Source organism: Stegostoma tigrinum, chromosome 15 (genome assembly GCF_030684315.1).
Source record: "Stegostoma tigrinum isolate sSteTig4 chromosome 15, sSteTig4.hap1, whole genome shotgun sequence".
NCBI classification, from domain to species: domain Eukaryota; kingdom Metazoa; phylum Chordata; class Chondrichthyes; order Orectolobiformes; family Stegostomatidae; genus Stegostoma; species Stegostoma tigrinum.
This window is the reverse complement of record NC_081368.1, coordinates 70,774,076-70,793,189: the sequence shown is the minus strand read 5'-3', so window position 1 is coordinate 70,793,189 and position 19,114 is coordinate 70,774,076. Positions and strand designations below refer to the sequence as shown.

General features: G+C 40.9%; 1 protein-coding gene across 3 annotated transcripts in view; it reads right to left on the bottom strand.

The window, feature by feature from the left end:
- The window catches only part of si:dkey-172j4.3 (diacylglycerol kinase eta), a 206,413-nt gene that overhangs the window by 82,188 nt on the left and 105,111 nt on the right, over positions 1-19,114 (bottom strand). The window contains exon 1 of one of the 3 annotated variants that reach the window (XM_048544260.2): positions 11,248-11,364. The exons of the other annotated variants lie outside the window; for them this stretch is intronic. The gene's annotated coding sequence lies outside the window, so the exon portion shown is untranslated. Of the gene's footprint in view, positions 1-11,247; positions 11,365-19,114 lie in introns of those variants that run through there. 3 annotated transcript variants of the gene reach the window in all.

Genomic DNA, 19,114 nt, shown 5'->3' with positions numbered 1-19,114 from the left:
GTTTCTTTTTTTCCCTCCTTTGTTTTCTCTTCTATTTAATTTTACTTACCTCTTGGTGAAGAGCTTGGTCATAGCGAAGTCAACAGCAGACTCAAGTGGGCTAGCAGCGCAGACTTGAGAAGGCCCAGTAGCGGGTAGTCGAGAACGCCGAGCAGCGAGGAGTCGAGTAGGTCCAGCAGCGGGGAGTTGAGTCGGCCTGGCAGCAGGGAATTGAGTGGCCCAGCAGCGCAGACTTAAGTGGGTGTAGCAGCGGGGAGTCGAGTCAGCCTAGCAGCAGGGAATCGAGCAGGTCCAATAGCACTGATTCGACTAGAGTCAACAGTGCAAACTTGAGAAGGCCCAGCAACGTGGACTTGACTGGGCCCAGCAGCAAGGAGTCGAGTAGGCCAAGCAGCAGGGAGTTGAGTAAGCCTAACAGTGCTGATTTGAGCAGGCCCAGCAGCATGGACTCGAGTAGGCCCAGCAGTATGGATCTGTGGCATGGGGGGATGGAGGTGTGTTTGTTTTCCTGGTGGCTTCTGCATAATTGAGGTGATCCTTGCACTGACTCAAGGCTGCTGCTGCAGAGGTGGATTTAGGTTCCTGGCGGTGTTTGCTTCCGGCACAGATTCATGCTGGAGTCAGAGGCCAGTGTGGGGCCTGTACAAGACCCAGCAGCATCAACAGTGGCTGCATCAATGAGGTGGGCCTGAGGCAGACTCATGGTGGTGGCGGAGTCAAGTTTGTGCTGGTCCGGTACATGGCAACAACAGTGGCGTCAGAGTTGGTGAGGTCCAGTGAGGAATTACAGTAGTATGGGTGTCGGTGGAGGCAAAATGGCACCAAAGAGTGGTGACTTTCATTCCAACAGCATGTAGTGAAGGGGATTAATGCCTGGCTACCGGGCCCTTGGCCCATAGCAGAGCACTTAATAAGAAGGATGTTAAAGGTGAACACTTTCTTTATTCCTTCACATTTTGGCCCTTTTGTTCTATGTGTTGGTTTATTTCTCTGTGTTTTAAAATGGTGGTGGATGGTGGCAATACTATACAGTACTGTTCACTCTATTTTATAATAGGATACACATGACAAGAAATACATCAAATAAATGTCCATCTATGAACCATCATTTCACTTTGAGGCACCTTGTTACCATCAAATTGATAACTACATTACAATGTTTTGTTTCAAAGTTCTTTAGGGTGTTCTAGAGTTGTGAATGGTGATAAAAAGTTGTATTTTTCTTTTACAATTAAGGTGTACAGTACAGAATATGAATGTAATTTCAAAGAGTTAACTCATGGGGAATGAATAAGCAGTGATTAAGTTCCACTTAAGTTTGGGTTTTAAGAAAAGTGCAGACTGAGATAATCGAGGTGCACAGCTCACAATCCCTTGGGGAAAAAAAAATCAGCGACAGTACAGGGAGTCTTAATTTACTCAGAGTGAAACGTTAGAGACGGAACAGCGTACAGGATGGGGCATGTGAAGCTGGAGAGTCCAGTTCCAAATATCAGTGACTAAAGTAGCTGGAATGTATCTCATTCATTTTTAAGACAGTGATGTAAGCCATCTAAAGAAAGCAGATGCAAATAAAGTAAAGCAAAGAGAGGGCAGCCTATCCCGGAACTGCACTGTTGATATCAATAAAGGACCACAAAATTCAAACTGTGAAGTGACATTGTTTTCGTAAAACATAAAAGTCATTGAAGTAAACAAATGCATATGGATTCCAGTAAGAACAGAGATTAAGACATCAAAGAGGAAATGAAAGGCTGCATTCTGAGATATTTATAGCACCTGCTCATTACTGGCTTCAGTTCAAACAAGGATTCTATATTTAGAGATGTGACCCAGTTAAAGTAACACAGCATTTGTGTTACTCAACGTCGTGGACAGAGTAAAGCTCTCTCTTCACTGTCGACATCAGATACTTCTACAACAGGTACAGTATGAGGTTAGTCACAAAGAAAAGCTTCCTCAACACTCACGCCACCATACACTCACAGAGCTAGTACAACACAGGGTTAGAAACAGAGAAAAGATCCTTCTACTCTTTTAAATTGAAAATAAAGCTTTGTTGACTGCAAGGTAAATTGCGTTTAATTGTTTCAATTGGAAGTAAAGCTCCCTCAGCACTGTGCCCATTGAATACTGCCAGGACAGGAACTGCACGGGATTAGACACAATGTAAAGCTCCCTCAGCACTGTTCCCATCAAACACTCCCGAGGACAAGTACAGCAGTGTCAGATACAGAGTGCAGCTCTCTCTACTTATCCCCATTAAACAATCCTACAACAGGGAAGCACAGGGTTTAAGACAGGGTACAGCCCCCTCTACTCTTTTAAATTGGAAGTAAAGCTCCCTTGACATTTTGCACATCAAACATTCCCAAGACAGGTACAGCACAGGGTTAGATACAGTATAAAACCTTCTCTGCTTTTTTAAACTGAAACTAAACTCAAATTTCCCCAACACAGTCCCTATCAAACACTCCCAGGACAGGAACAGCACTGGTTTAATATAGAGTAAAGGTCACTCCATTGTCTCCATCAAATACTCCCAGGACAGGTACAGCACAGGGTTTGGTACGGAGTAAAACTTCCTCTACACTGTGTGCAATGTCGCACAAAGTATTGGGCTTGGTATGGCCTAAATCTCTTTCTACACTGATATACATTATAAAATCAGTTTAGGGCTGAATATAAGGTGCTACGGTAATCATTAAATAACTTTTACTGTTTACTGAAGATTTGGTGATGTAATTGTGCAGGGTGTGAGGCTGAATCAACACCAGATGTAAGTTGTTGAAATCAATTAAAAAGTCCCACTGTTTCACAGTCACAAAAGACATGCTAAAATATGTTTTGAGTAGCTATCAATCAGAAAGGTTACAGAGAAATCACTTTCTTGTTTTTACACAAATTAATTGGTACATCTCTGATCTGAGATTCATGTCACAACCATGTGGTCAGGTGGCCAGCAGCAGAAATGGCTATGAGACTGGTTAAGAGCTACAATCAAGCATGCTGGGAATTATAGTCAAGCCCATTTAAACTTTGACCTCAGTTAAAACTGGAGCCAGGACATGTTGTGACCTGTTTTGTTAGCTGTGACCAGGAGTTTACTGAATTGACCAAATAGGAAGGTGTTATAGTTGTCTGCTAGATATACTGGCACCACTGTTACATTATATGGAGTATGGCATGTGGCTGTTTACTACATGGTATAAACATTTGGGAGTTGTTTGCCATTGGCTGGGACCATACATTGTGATCAGGGTTTGGTCAATATTGCTAGGGGTTTCTCTAAGTCAGAAAATTGACTGGGTTTGATCAACTTCTGTGGCTGAGTGCCTGTGAAGTTTCTGGAAGTGGGCACATTTTGTGAAAAAAGTTATCAGAACAAAGGAGTTCTCAGGAGGAGCCTTTGCGGCCAACATTTGAGAATCATGTGCCCTGAAGCCATCTTCAGAGAAGACAACGAACCATGAGGCAAGATCTACACTGAGAGCAAACTTGGCCAATTCACTCAAGACGGGCTAGTAAGCCAAACTTATAGGGTTAGGGTTAAATGTGAATTAATTTAAAGCTAAGGTGAAGTGAAGTTGAATTAAATGTTCTGAAGTTGAAGTTAAATTAGATGAAATGAGAATTAAATGTTACAATGAATGTATGTTTTATATTTGTGTATTAGTCTCTAATGAGTTAAATAAAGAAGGGTTTGTTTCAGTAAAGTCTGAGCCTACTCCCTGTCTTTTGCCTGTCTCAAATGGGAAGAATACCTGGGCAAAATGTTTGAGTGCTCCTTTCGGGCAAAATTCATTTCAATTCCCAAACTGGTAATATCACAACTCTGTATCTCCTAAAGCTCTAATACCCCATCTCTTAATACTCTATGTTACTTAATATTCCAACTCTGTGTCTGTTAACATTGTTTCTTCATACTCTAACTCTGTGCTGTCAATAGTATATCTGCACATTTTTTTTTACTCATAATACCCTAAACTATGGTATTTTAATATTATAATTCTTGGCCTCTTCATGCTACAACTGCAAATCTCTTAATTCTCCAACTCTGTACTCTTGCTGTTGGATTTCTACCTTCTTCATAATAAAACACTGATTCTTATTACAGATGCACATTGTTACAGAAATTGGAGAACCGTTGCCCCATTTGATGCTAAAACCTTGAACCTTTTATTTGTTTATTAGAAATTTCTAGCCCAGCAGAGATAAGATAAGAACTTATAGACACTAAAGGGAGTGTCTTTTTTTAGTAAGTTGAAGAATTTATACTTTCTTTTAATTTCTAGCTGATGGTACAAGAATAGTTTCTAGCTGATAGCGCAAGAGTAGTTTCTAGCTGATAGTACAAGATTAAGATTTTTTTTAATCAACAAAAGTAACTAAAATTACAGCACATAAGTAAAATTTAAGGTATGGCAGGGCAACTTGACCAAGTGGAATGCCTGTCTTGCAGCATGTGGAGAGTTATGTATATTCCTCAGGAGATTCCAGAGGTCTTGCTCACTGACCAGTTTTCCTCTCTGGATGTTGATGAGGGCAATGGATCCTAAAAGAAGTGCAGCAAGGAGCACTATGGCTCAAGGGGACAGGAAATGGTCCAGCAGATGGGTAGAATTGACAATAATTTCTTTAATTCAGGAAATTGGCTGGCATTTCTGCAGCCTTCAGTGTGGCTCCAGGATAGTGTGCTGCCTCCAATGTGCTAGGGTCAAGGATATCACAGAACAGATGCAGAATATTCTTCTAGGGGAAGGAAAATAGACAGGGTTGTGGCTAAAGATGTTCTCAACAATGTAGGTAGGAAGTGGGATATTCTGCTGCAGTTAGAATTTAGGAAGTGAAGTAGAAAATTACTAAACAGGATCTCTAAAGTAGTAATCTCCAGGTTACTCCCAGTGCCATATGCAAGTGAGTATGGAAATAGGAAGATAAAAACAGATGAATGAGTAGCTGGAAAGATTGTGCAGGAGACAGATTGGATTCCTGGGACCCTGGGACTAGCTCTGTGGGAGATGACACCTGTATAAGGTTGCTTTCAATCTCTCTCCCCATCCCCCTTTTCTGATGAAGGGTCCAGGCCCGAAACGTCAGTTTTTGTGCTCCTAAGATGCTGCTTGGACTGCTGTGTTCATCCAGCCCCACACTTTGTTATCCAGGAATAAGTTTCCTGTGAATGATTTACTAGGATAGGAGTTAAACTAATTCAGCAGGGGTGGGTCAGGACATTAGACAGTAATACTGAAAATGCTGGGCAGGGCAGATAATACTAAAGTAGAAAATAGTAAATTAATAGGTGGGGTTGGATTAATGCAGACAGTAATGAAGACTAATTCACAATTTCACTGCATGTTTGTGACTGCACAGGGTATCGTTAATAAGACAGAGAGTTGCAGGCACAGACTGCCATTTGATTAAGACTTATGGCAATAACAGAGGCTTGGCTCAAGGGAAGACAGGTCTGTGTGTTTTTGTATTCCTGGTGTTCAGAAAAGGTAGGTAAAGAGAAAGGAGGTGGGGTTGTATTTTTGGTTAAGGAGAGTGTTGCAATACTGGAGAAGGAGGGCATTTTCAGAGGATCCAAAGATAGAATTAATTCAGTTAGCACTAAGTGTGCAATTGGTGTAGTCTATAGACACCAGATAGTGGGAAGGATGCGGAGGAACAAATCATTAAGGAAATTACAGAGCAATGTAAATATCATGGATTGTTTACAATGAGTGACATAAATTACCCATGTATCAGCTGGGATAGTTGTACTGTAAGAGCAACAAGTGTGCAAGACTGTGTTCATGAGAATTCAATTCAGCGTCAAGTGTCAAATCCAACAAGGAAGAAGGCATTGCTAGACTTAGTTATTATTAATCCCTACAGTGTGGAAGCAGGCTATTCGGCCCACCAAGTCCACACCACTCCTCTGAACAGCATCCCACCCAGGCCCATTCTCCTAGTCTAACCCACATAAACTAAACATCCCTGGGCACTATGGGCAATTTAGCATGGCCAATCCACCTAACCTGCACATCTTTGGACTTTGGGAGGAAACCACAGCACCTGGAGGAAACCCACCCAGACAGAGGGAGAATATGCAAACTCCACACAGACAGTCACCTGAGGTTGGAATTGAACCCAGGGCCCTGGTGCTGTGAGGCACCAGTGGTAACCACTGAGTCACCGTGCTCTTGGGAACGAGGTGGGCTTAGTGGATCAAGAGGTAGTGAGGAATATTTAGCGAACCGTGATCAACATGTCAGAAGGTTCAGGATAACAGTTTTGGAAAATGACTGATCAATCCAGAGTGAAAACAATCAATGAGCAGAGATATGAATTCAATCCAGTATGAACAGAGCTGAGCTGGTTAGACTGGAATCAAAGGTTGGCTGGAGAAAGAGTAGCGGAACAATGGGCTGCATTCAAAATAGAGATGTTTTGGGCACTGTCAAGGTACACTCCTTCAAAAGGAAAAAGATGGGACAAACAAATCCAGAGATTTCTGGATAGCAAAGCAGATAAAGTCGAGTTATGGGTGAAAAACTGTGCTCATGACAGGTATCTGGTAGTAAATAAAATAGAGAACCCAGCAGATGCAAAGGAGGTGAAAATATAAGAAGCAAAGAGGGATTATGGGAAAGAAGTGGCAACTAATATAAAGGGAAATTGTAAAGTCTTCTATTAACACACAAATAGTGAAACAATTCAAAAAAGGAGGAAGGGGATTAAATGGAGACTGAAGGGAATTTACACATGGAGGCAAAAGGTGTGGTGGAGTGATAAATGAATGCTTTGCATTTGTATTTACCTATGAGACGAATGCTATCCTGTCCAGCGTGGCAGAGAAGGATCTTGTTGAAATACAGGGCAAGCTTGAGGGGCTGAATGGTCTACTCCTCCCCCTGTTTCCTATGTTCTTACAAAATATAGTCACTTGAATGGTGTAAAATTGGTAAGGAAGATACAGTAGATAAGCTCCTAAACAAAAGTAAATTCATCCAAGGATATTAAAGTAAACGAGAATAAAAATTGCGGAGGCACTGGCTATTAACTTTAAATCTTTCCTGGAGCCAGAGGTGGTATTAAAGAACTGGAGAATTGTTAAAAAAAATAGATTATAAGCCCAGCAATTATAGACCAGTCAGTATAACTTCATTGGTGAGGTAACTTTGAGAAACAAATTATTTGTGATAAAATTAATAGTCACATGGAAAAACATGGAGTAATATCAGTATAGGTTTGTTAAAGGAATGTTATGTCTAATCAACTTGCTGGAGGGTTATCAAGAGGAAACAGAGAAGGTTAAGTGGTGTACAAGCATTTCCCAAAGGTCTGTTCTGAAGAAGGGTCACTGGATCCAAAACATTAACTCTGCTTTCTCTCCACAGATGCGACCAGACTTACTGAGTTTTCCCATCAATTTCTGATTTTGTTTCTGACTTCCAAAAGGTGATAAATACAATGCCACATAACAGAGAGGAAAAATATAGGTCATGAAATAAAATAAACAGCAGCAATATGGATACAAAATTGGCCAAGTTTCAGGAAAACGAAAGTCAAAATGGATATTGGGCATTTTTTCTGCCTGGAGGAAGGTTTGTTGTGAAGTTCTCCAGGGGTTAGTATTAGAAACTGAAAGAACTGCAAATGCTATAAACCAGGAACCAAAACAAAGTTGCTGAGAAAGCCTAGCAGGTCTGGCAGTATCTGTGAAGAAAAAAATCAGAGTTAACGTTTCAAATCCGGTGACCCTTCTTCAGAAGCCAAAATGTTAACTCTGATCTTTTTCTTCACATGCAGCCAGACCTGCTGGGCTTTTCCAGCAACTTTGTTTTTATTAGTATTAGAACCCTCGCTTTTCCTGATTTGGAAGATCCAGATGGTGTGCAGGAGACAATTTCCAATTTTGCAGGCAATACAAAACATTGAAGAATTTTAAACTGTGAGAAAAATAGTATAAAACATGGACAAGTTGATGGAATGTACTGATAGGGAGCAGATGAAGTTTGATATGGAAAAGTGAGAGTGACAAAGAAAATAAATCAAATAAAACAAAGGGTACTATTCTAAAGGTGAGCAGAGAGGCTTGGGTGTAAATAGTTTTAATCAACCTAGATGTTTTGATGTTATTACAAACTTTTGCAGAAGGTGAGATTTGAACCCAGACCTCCTGGCTTAGAGATAGGAAGACCAGGTCTATGCATGCATAAGTTTTTTAAAGGACACATAGAGAGAGCTATTAATAAAACAGGCTGTATCCTGGACTTCATTAGTGAGGGTATAGAGTACAGATGCAGGGAAATTACAATGAATTTCTGCTAGACACTTGTTAGAACGCAGCTGGAATATTATACATAGCTCTGGACACCACGTGAAAGGAAAAATGTGACTGCATTAACATGGTACGGAAGAGATTTATAAGGATGGTTTGAGGAATGAGACATACAAATTATGAGCATAGATGTGGAGGAATTTTCCTTGGAGTGGAGATAGCTGAGTGGAGGTCAAGTTTTCAAAACCATGAAGGGTCTGGAGATATTAAGTAGGGGCAAACTGTTCCTGCTTGTAAATAGATTGAGAGTGGCACATTTTTAAAGTGTGTTGCGAAAGAAGCAGATGTGAGGTGAGAAAAATCTTTTTCATACAGCATGGAGTTAGGACATTGCCTGGAAATGTGGAGGCATGTACAATAGAGGCATGTCAACAGAGCACCAGATGATTATTTAAATAGTTGTAATGGACAGGCTTATGGGGAAAGGACAGAAGATTGGCACTCAATCAAAATGCACAGAGAGCTAGTGGAGATAGAATGAGATAAATGGCCTCCTTCTGCACTATGACGAATTTGTGATTCTGTTAGCCGCAAACAAAATTAGACTGATATTTTTCTGGCTAACCTTTCATCTTTGATCTTCAGTAACTTTGAGGTCATCCAAAACTTGGCCATGTGTAGGCAAACTCAGACTAAGCCCCACTTCCTCAGCACATATTTGCTCCATGACTTCCAAGATTGCTAGTGTGAGAACACCTCAAATTGTTTTCAAACCTTGTTTTCAAATCCTTTCATGATGTTGCCTTTCCTTATCGTTTCCTACAATCCTCTGAGAATTTGCCACTCCACGAATCCTGTATGTTAAGAATTAATGAGAGACATTCCAGCAACTTTGGGCAGTGCTGCCCTTTACATGTCTGTACTCTTCCCCTTCATTTTTACAAACTTCATCTAGTGTACTATTCTGTCTTTCTGGTCTTACTGCATTTAAATTGGAATTTCTTTGCAAGCAACAATTCCAATACACAAGTGCCAGGCAAAGACTATCTCCAATGGAATAGTATTAAACCATTTCCCCTTCACATTCAATGTCATTACCATCACTAAACTCCCACTGTCAACATCTTTGTGATTACTTCTAGTAACTCGAACCAGGTGGATCTTATTGACTATCAGATCTTTGATTGAGATTGCCAACCTGGGCCAGTCAGGGAGCCCTGACTACATGGATATAAGCAGGGGATTCAGAATTTCTTCACTTCAAGTCCTGACTCCGAGCTGGCTGACCAAAGCCAATGTACTGTGGATATGTACATAAAAGGTGACCTGGTGACAGAATACCAGCCTCTGTGCAGTTATTTTGTTACTATTGACCAGCAAATGAATGCAGCTAACCAAATAAAAACTGTGGCTACAAGAACAGGTTAAATACTGGGAATTATACAGAAAGTAACTCATCTCCAAATTCCTGAAATTTTGTCCACCATTTACAAGGCACAAGCCAGGAGTGTGATGGAATACTCTCCACTTGCCTGAATGGGTCTAGCTCCAACACCACATTCAAGAAACTTGACATAATCAAGCACATTTGATTGGCAACACATCCACGAACATTCACTCCCTCCACCAGTGATGCTCAGTGACAACAACTTGTACCATCTACAAGTTAGATTGCACCAAACCATCAAGACTCTTTCAACAGCACCTTTCAAACCCATGATCACTACCGTCTGGAAGTACTAGGCCAGCACATACATGGGAACACCACTCCCGCAAGTTTCCATCCAAGGCACACCCTCCTGACTTCAAAATATACTGCTGTTCTTTTAATGTTACTGGGTCAAAATCCTAGAACTCTCCAACCCCTCCACCTGTCCTCCAAATTGGCACTGTGGTTCAAACACACGGACTGTAGTGGTCAAAGAGAAAGGTTCACCACCGCCTCCTCATGGGACTAAGGGATGGACAATAAATGCTGGGCTGTTCAGTGATGCCCACATCCTTGTACCATCTCTTACTCTCATTCTAAAGGCACGAGAATCATGCAACTCGACTTCCTCTATCTTCTCCTCTGGTAAAACCCAGGCATAAGCAGCCACTAAACTTTACTTTTATTGATTTTCTCTTTTCTAATTCTATTGTATCACAAACCTTTAAAAAATTAACTTGCATTCATGTAAAATGTTTCACAACCTCAGACTTTGCAACAAACCATTTAAGTTTGAAATGTAGACACAATTGTAATATAGAAAACGCAGGGGCCTATACCGGCCACTGTAACTCTCACAAACAGTTATGACATGACTAGATTATCTGTTTCATTAATGATGCTGGCTAAGAAATAAATATTGGCCAGAACATTGCAGATAATTCCTTTTATTTATCTGAAATAATTCGATGGGATCTTTTATATTAGGCTAAAGGATCAGAGAGTATCTCAGGTTAAAATGTTATGCAAACTTGGCGCCTCCAAATATACAGCACTCCTTCAATACCGTACCGGAGTGTCAGTTTAGATTTTGGAGAGAGATTTATACACATTCTCATTCAGAGGCAAGGCTACATATTTACAAAAAGGCTTCTCAACTAAAAAGATCTATTATACTGAACAATATGTCTCTCAAACTGTATCCATTCCTTATCAATATTTGTCCTGCCACATCTACAAATGATTAAACTGATCCAAGCTTTCAGCTCTAGTTGATGGTTAAACCATGACTGATAGTTTGCCAAGTTCACCTTTTCTTTGCACTCAGTATTGAACCTCTGCTGGATCTGACCTGGAATATGGATAAATCTCCCACTTTGCGCAAGCCTGGGAGTTGACTCTAACACAGACACATGAACCTCACAGAGCTGGACAGAGGTAAATGAGCCCTCTTACCCGCTGTTAAATGGCTACGATTCTCCGCCACAGCTGTCATCAGCCAGTCTCACACCAAAGTAAATCCCTGATTCTCTCACGTTACTGCATTTACCTTTCTGAACAGAGAGCAGTCCAGCAAACTGTCGGTGAGGAATGTTGCAGGTTTGGAGTGACAATAGTAGGAGTGAGGGGGAAATAAAACACTGCATTGATCTTCTGCCAGAGCACAGTAAAGATGCTGATTAGAGAGACTGATTATGAGTTAAAATAAAACATTTGGACTCTGTCTCCGTCACGGGGGTTAATGACTGACTGCACAATGACACTGATAAACTCAGCCAATGATTCACTCCAGAAGTAGATTTTGACTTGGTGCGTACATGTATTTTGAGTGGCAGTGAGTCAGCACCAACATTATCACACAAAACCAAGGCTTATCGAAATAGGCCTGCACAGGATTAAATGAAGCTGAATTTTTTTAAGAAAAGACCTCTCTATGGGATTTATCTGTCTGAAACAGTTTGGTTGAGATCAGATTTAGTTAAGTGCTCGTAAATGGGTTTTTAGATATTTCGAATCAAATGTTCAGACATAGTATGAAACACCTCAGGACTTGGTGGGTCTTGAATATGGAACTCCTAGCCCAGAGACTGGGACAATACTACTGTGTTAATTTTATTTACCCCTGTCTAATTTAGTTCTCTGCTGCATGACAACAAAATCTGACTGGGGACGCGTCTTCATTTTCTCAATTTGACACAGAAGTGCACGTGCTTTATTGCCCATTGCTGTACATGCCCACCCTCTTTTCACTGCTGTAGGACAGCAACATGTTGAGAGAATGTGCATTTCCATGGCACCTTTCATAGTCTCAGCATGTTCCAAAGCACTTCATGGCTGATTTAATTCTTCAGAAATGTGGCTGCAATTATTATACAGAAACTATGTCAGGGAATTGATGCAGAACAAGTTTGACAATGAACAAACAGTGTATTCTAATAATGCCAGTTAAAGAGTACGGACTAGGATTTTGAAAAGAACGCAGCTGAACTTCCTCAGAAGAGCTACATTCTTTAATAGTGCCTTCAGAATTTTACATTAATATGAAAGAGCGAGCAAGACTCAGTTCAGCATCTCTGCTGAAAGATGATATTTTCTGCTGGCGCATCAGACCCTCAATACAGCACTATAGCGTCAGTCTAAATGATGTGCTTCAGGATGAGGTTTGAACTCACGTGTACAGCATGCTAACCATTGAGCCATCTGGTACCACCAAATTCCAGATAGAGACCACCACTGACTTAATTCATAATCACTGTGGTACATTCAATAATCCGATTGGATATGGAAGCACAATATCCATGAACCAATACTCCGAACTGGGAAGATGTAAAAACAAGGTACCCTGGCCCAATATAGGGGCAACAACATTATGATTCATACTCCCTCTGAGCAGAACACTCCCACAGTTGAAGTGTACAATCGTTACTAGCCCAAGTGCCTCAAAGCAACTCAGTATTAGCTTTCAGAGGCATTTTCTTTGAATGTAATCACAATTTGAAAGAAAATAAGGGGAAGTTTGCATAGTCTTCAGAGGCCAGAGTTTCAAATAATGGCCACTCTAACCCTTCTGCACTGGAGAGTCAGCTTAGATTATGTGCCTATGCCTCTGGAAAGAGACTGATGTTCTCAGCCTTCCGATTCAGGGCGAAACTGCCTCCATGTTCAAGTTGATGCTCTCTCACCTCTAACAGGTGAAACCAGTGCGAATTTTGGCTGTGAAGCTGTTTCTTCCAACTTTTTGAAAGCAGCTGCATATTTCAACTTCTGACAGGATTGACTAAGATTCATGCATGTCTGACAGGGCAGGTTAGACCAGTCTCTTTGTGCATTTACATAACGAATAATGGGTCTCTGCTAGGCGATTAATAGATAATAGCCAGACATCTATATTTTCCCACATCATCATTCATTTATTCAGAATCATTCTTCCCTAACCTCGTGCAGATTGTCCAGGCTGGCATTCCAATAGCACATCGGTCAGTGCCGCACTGTTAGAGGAAGCTTTGTCCAGTTCGGACTGCATCCACAACCTTAGGTAGATATAAAAACAAATCACAGCAGTATTTAAAGATAGAAAACGGACACTTAGGTAATATTTATTTCTCTAGTAATATCATAAAGCAAATTATTCATTTCACTGCTACTTTGGGAGTTTTCTTTAGAACAATACTGGATTTAGGTCACTATTCCAGGATGATTTACAAACCTTCAAATTAAAAAAAATCATAGAATTGGTCAATATCAATTCAACTGTTGCTTTTAAAACAATCCAATTCAAAAAAAAATGATGACATATAACACACCTCTCTTTGGAACAGCAGTAGGCTATTCAGTCCGTTGAGCCTGTTCCAACACAGGGGTGGCACAGTGGATCAGTGCTGCCTCACAGCGCCAGAGATCAAGGTTCTATTCCACCCTTGGGCCACTGTCTGTGCAGAGTTTGCACATTCTGCTTGTGTCTGTGTAGGTTTCCTTCAGGTGCTCTGGTTTCCTTCAATACTCCAAAGATTTGCAGCTTAGGTGGATTAGCTACGCTAAATTGCCCATAGCATCCAGGGAAGTGTAGGCCAAATAGATTAGCCATGGGAAAAGCAGGGTTACAGGGTTTGAGTAGGGGAACTGGTTGGAATGCTCTTTGCAAGGTTGGTATGGACTCAACTGGCTGAATGGCCTGCTTCCACACTGTTGGAATTCTTTGATTTAATATTATCATGGCTGATCAAACATTTTAGTGATCTTTACCCACATTATCTCTATAAATCTTCATGTTACTGGTAATCCAAAATCTCTAAAAACTCAAAAACTGTGCTTCCACTGACACTTGGGGTAGAGTATTCCGAATATTCATAACTTTCCGAGCAAAGTAATTTCACCTCTCCATCTTGGTTCTGAATGGCATCCCCCTTATTTTGAAATCAGACCACCCAACCCAGAGGAAACGTAATACCTGCATCTACTGAATCTATTCCTTTAAATATTCCACAGGTTCCAATAAAACTACCTCTGAAATGTTAGAGAATATGTACAAATTAAATCACAACTGCAAAGAGAAGGGAGGCTTGGTGGCAGTAAACCTACCAATTTTAGCATATACGCTGAATAACAGGTCACGTATTTAAGAGAAAGGCGAGGAGAAATTTCTTCTCTTGGAGTGTAGGAATTCATTACCACAGAGAGTTGTTATAGCTGGGCCGTTAAGTGCATTCAAGGCTTAGGTAGATGGATTTTTAATCAGGAAGGAATCAAGAATTATGAGAAAAAGGCAAGAAATTGGAGTTGAGGATTATCAGATCAGCCATTGTATGGTGAAGCAGACTCAATGGGGCTGAACAGCCTACTCTGCTCCTATGTCTTAAAGTCTTGCCACATACTGGCAGAGGTAGCAAGTCCCACAAGTTACCAGGAGTGGTCATCTAAGAACATGCCACAAAACACACTGTGAAAATGGAAGCTCATCCTTCCTCTCACACTGCGGATGTAGGACAAAATAAATAATGTATTGTCCTCTCATGTGACAGCACGTTGCCCATGGGGAAGGTGTTGTAATCGCTTGCCCTGAACTTACAACATTTCCCGCTGCTCTTGAAAGTGCCTGAGGGAAAGGAAGTTCATACCTGCTGTGCCGAGCTTGACAATGTCATTACTGGCTCAAAGGCAAACAATTAAATTTGGCAACAGTCTCCCCAGCAAAGGGAAGGCTGTGAAAGGGATTCACCTTTCCCAGCATAACACTGTTGCTGCCTGCAAATGAAAAAGGCTCTCCGCATAAGGGCGGTACAGTTGTGCGGTCTACCAACTTCCTAATCTCTCTTCAAGTACTTTTTAATTATATTTGGAGAAACTAAAAATGTGACCTCTTTGGGCAGTACTATCCAAAAATAACTTGGCCACAAATAACCCTGTACACACACGTAGATACCTGTCCTAAAATAGCCTGTGGAAATACTTCTTTGAGAAGATCTGCTCCCCATTTAAATTGCCAAAGTCCTGCCCCTTGGAATTCTGCTGTTTAGTTAGGTGAATGAAAGGGTTTAGCATGTTTTAAAAATGGGTGTCAGCGGAAAGAAAATGGGCTCACTATTACCACCGTAACAACCTGCATCGATAGGGTGCTACACACCAAGTAGCTTCACTAGAGTCTATGCAGATAAAGAATTGGCATTAATTCATTGACAGAGAGGTGACGACTGGTATTAAGCACTTCGAGATTTTAAGGAGGGTGTGAAGACAGTCTTGTGGAAGGAATTCCAGAGATTTGGACCCAAATAGCTCGAGTCACAGAGGATACCCAATTGTTGTACAAGAAGTGATTATCATAGGGGTAACTTTGCTTAACTCCCTTAACTTTGCTGATTCCCCTGAAATCAACTTCAGGATTTGATAATATGTAGAAGGAAACTTACTTGACTATCTGAGAATAGAGGAATGTAATTAAAACTATCAGCTCACGAGGAAGGTAAAATTCCAATATGTGCTGGTTGGGCCAAATGATCTCTTATTGTCTTGTGTTTTATTTGCAGCTCATCTTCAAATTTCCACTCACTATAGAACAGTTGTCATCCTGCACTCATTCATATCCCCATCCTACCATCCATGTCAGAGCTGTTTTGATACAACTAGCAATGCCAGCTGGGGTAAGCTAAAATTGTGCACCTTACTCCAGGACATCACACTATACCATAGTCCCATAGATCACAGAATAGCACATTATATCACACTACTTTGTCTTGTACATCACACTATATCACACTATAACAAACTATACAACCCAATATCACACCAGACCGCACTCCAGTATGTAACATTAAATATCACTGTAGAACATTAATATTACACTATACCCATGTATATGACAATATGAAGCACTGTACCATTTTATACCCCCATCTGTCACACAATGCAAAACTAAGGATCTGATTTTCACATCTTTGGAGGGTAAGCGTGACAGTGAGAGACGGAAATAACAGATGAGCTTACCTGGAGAAAAATTCCATCTTTTACATCACCTCAGTAATGAGGCACTAGGTAGTATCTGTCCAGGCTGACATTCTCATTCCAGTGTTTAACCTTTTGTGGTCACTTAACAGCGACCGAAGAGCTGTACCTCACTACCTTATCACCTGCCTCCTTGCCAGGCATGAAAGGTGGTTAGTTTCCTGGCTGGGAGACCATGTAATCTGCCTGCCAAGTCAAGGAAGTGGCCCTGGAATTACACTAATCTGGGGCAATCAGAGGCAGAGATGGTAGACAAGTCCCAGCCTCCAAACTCCTAGATCCCTCTCCATCTAAATCCTGAAAACTCCCCCCAGCCCCCACCAAGAAGGTGGAACTTTCCTTCTTGCTGCTAGATCCCCAAGGCATAGTCCTCAATTGAGAGATGTCCAAACCCAGAAGCCGCTTACCTCTGGAAACCAGTGTCATGGCCTGTGAGGGCAACTTGCCCTCACTCACAACTAAAGACACTCAACCCCACACTTGAAAAATGTGGGAAAATTCCACTCTTTTACACAATATACTGCACACTACATTAAATCAGGTTAAACAACACATATTACACATTGCCACACCTAACTACTCCACACGTACTACTCAAAAAACTCCATACAATGCTGCCCTGTACCAGTCCACAGCTCACTACAATCTACTATACAACTTATATATTTCATTAGTACATGGTTCATACCTCATTTATGTATATCTAATTACACTAGGCAAGCAAACATTCACTCTAGATATTATCTTTCCATTCAATAAGTGTATTGTATGGTCGTATAGAACATGAGAATTGCTTAAAATAAAACACATTTTGTCAAAGCTTGCATTCATCAGGATATTTTGCAAGAAGGCAAATCAAGTGGAAAATTAAGTAATATTCCACGAGAGGACAGTGCTAATCAGTTAGAAACTGGACTCTCATTGGAATGGCGAATGTACCTTTGATTGCTGATTAACAGTTAACAGCCAGGCTTTTGTAAAAATTTAAACCAGATAGGATAACTTTGATTGATAAGGACATTCTCTTAGAAAGATACCAGTAGTTTTTGATGAGTTGAAATGGATGTAGTGTTTTCTTTTTGTTTGCGAAGAACAGAGTCCTGCATATCAACATATACAGAGCTTCCAGCACATGCAAATGTATCACACTGAGTCCAAACTAACAATCCTAAATTGGTTGTCAGTGCAATTCCTCACACATGAAAAATTATTCAGCAATTGTCCAAGTGCAGAATCACATTGAATGTTAGACATCCTAAAACCTGATGGATCATATCAAAAACTTGGTCTCTTCAGCTGTTTGTAATTAGCATTGTCTCTACCAATCAGAGCCAACTAATCAACACTCTCCTCTCAAGTAGTATAACTATTGCTTTTTTTCCCTTGAAATTATATTTTTGTGAAATGACCTGATCTGTGCAAGTTGAAAATCTTTGACAAAAATATGCCTTTTTTTGGTATTACTCAATTGAAATAAATTAATGGAGCATGTTGGACAGATTATCTTCAATTTCCTGAGTATCTTCACTGTTTACACAAAGTTGGAGATCCAATCATCAATATCAGTATCACCATCATTACCAGCTGTAGTTTGTATGAACTGACAAACAGAATATCTGCTGCCCCTTATCTCCTGTCTACTGGAAAACCAGTATGAGATAATATCTTTAATGCAGTCCTGACATTCCAAATCACATCTGTGCTTTTTAGTCACTGTTACAATACAGGGAAACAGTGATGCCCATTAGCAGAGAGAAGGCCACACTTTTGGTAATATAATAATCACTAGATATTCTGCTTTAATCATGATACTTGATGGTTAAATACTAACCAAGATAGCAAGGTTACTGCCCTGCTAATGGTGTTATAGGAATTTTCACATTAATCTGAGAGGGAAACAGGACCTCAGTTTAATGGTTCATCTAAAAGATAACAGTCCCTGAACGCAGCACTCCCTCAGTCTAGCTTTAGAGTGTCAGCTTGAATTACGTTCTCAAATCCTGCAGTAGAACTTGAACCTGTGACCTCTGCAGTGTGCCAGCAAAAGCAAGAACAATAAACCACATTTAAATGACAAAATATCCCAAGGCACTGCATAGGAGCATAATGAAAATATTTAATTTGAACTGTCACTGGAACAGGTCACGGGAATGGGATGATGCATGAGTGTGACCTTCATGAGTTATAAAGTGGCAGCAGGAGTTTGGGTTGAGTTCAAGTTGGAAGTTTTCAGCTTAAAATCCCAGTTGTTGTGACTCCTGCTACAACAGTCAGGATGTTATTCACTTCTAGTGCAGTACACCCAGCTGAAATTTCGAGAAACCTCACTGCATTCCCAACACCCTGCAATCAAGCAAAACAATCCATTTCATTCCAGGCTTGTTATAAGGCTTGCAGTAACCATATAATATAATATGGCTGGTACCTGTCAGGGATTTTGGGTGGCACCGTGGTTAGCACTGCTACCTCACAGCAGCAGGAACCTGGGTTTAATTCCACCCTCAGGCAACTGCCTGTGTGGAGCATACACATTCTGACTATGCTGCGTGGGTTTCCTCTGGGTGCTCCAGTTTCTTCCTACAGTCTAAAGATGTGCAAGTTGGATGGATTGGCCATGCTAAATTGCCCTGTAATGACCAGCGATGTGTAGGCTAGGCTTGTGCAATGGCAAATGGAAGATTTTGGGGAAAGGGTTGGGGGCTGGGTCTGGATGGGATGCCTGTCGGAGGGTCGGTGCAAAATCGATGGGCCAGATAGCCTCTATCTACACTGGAGAGATTCTATTATTTGGGTTCAGCAGAATTGTGGCTCCGTGACTTAATGAGCTGAAACTCCAGTTAAGAGATAAAGGAGTCTTCTGAATGCTACATGAATTCCTAACATTAAATATCCCACCGCTAATTGGTTTTCTCAATCCCTCA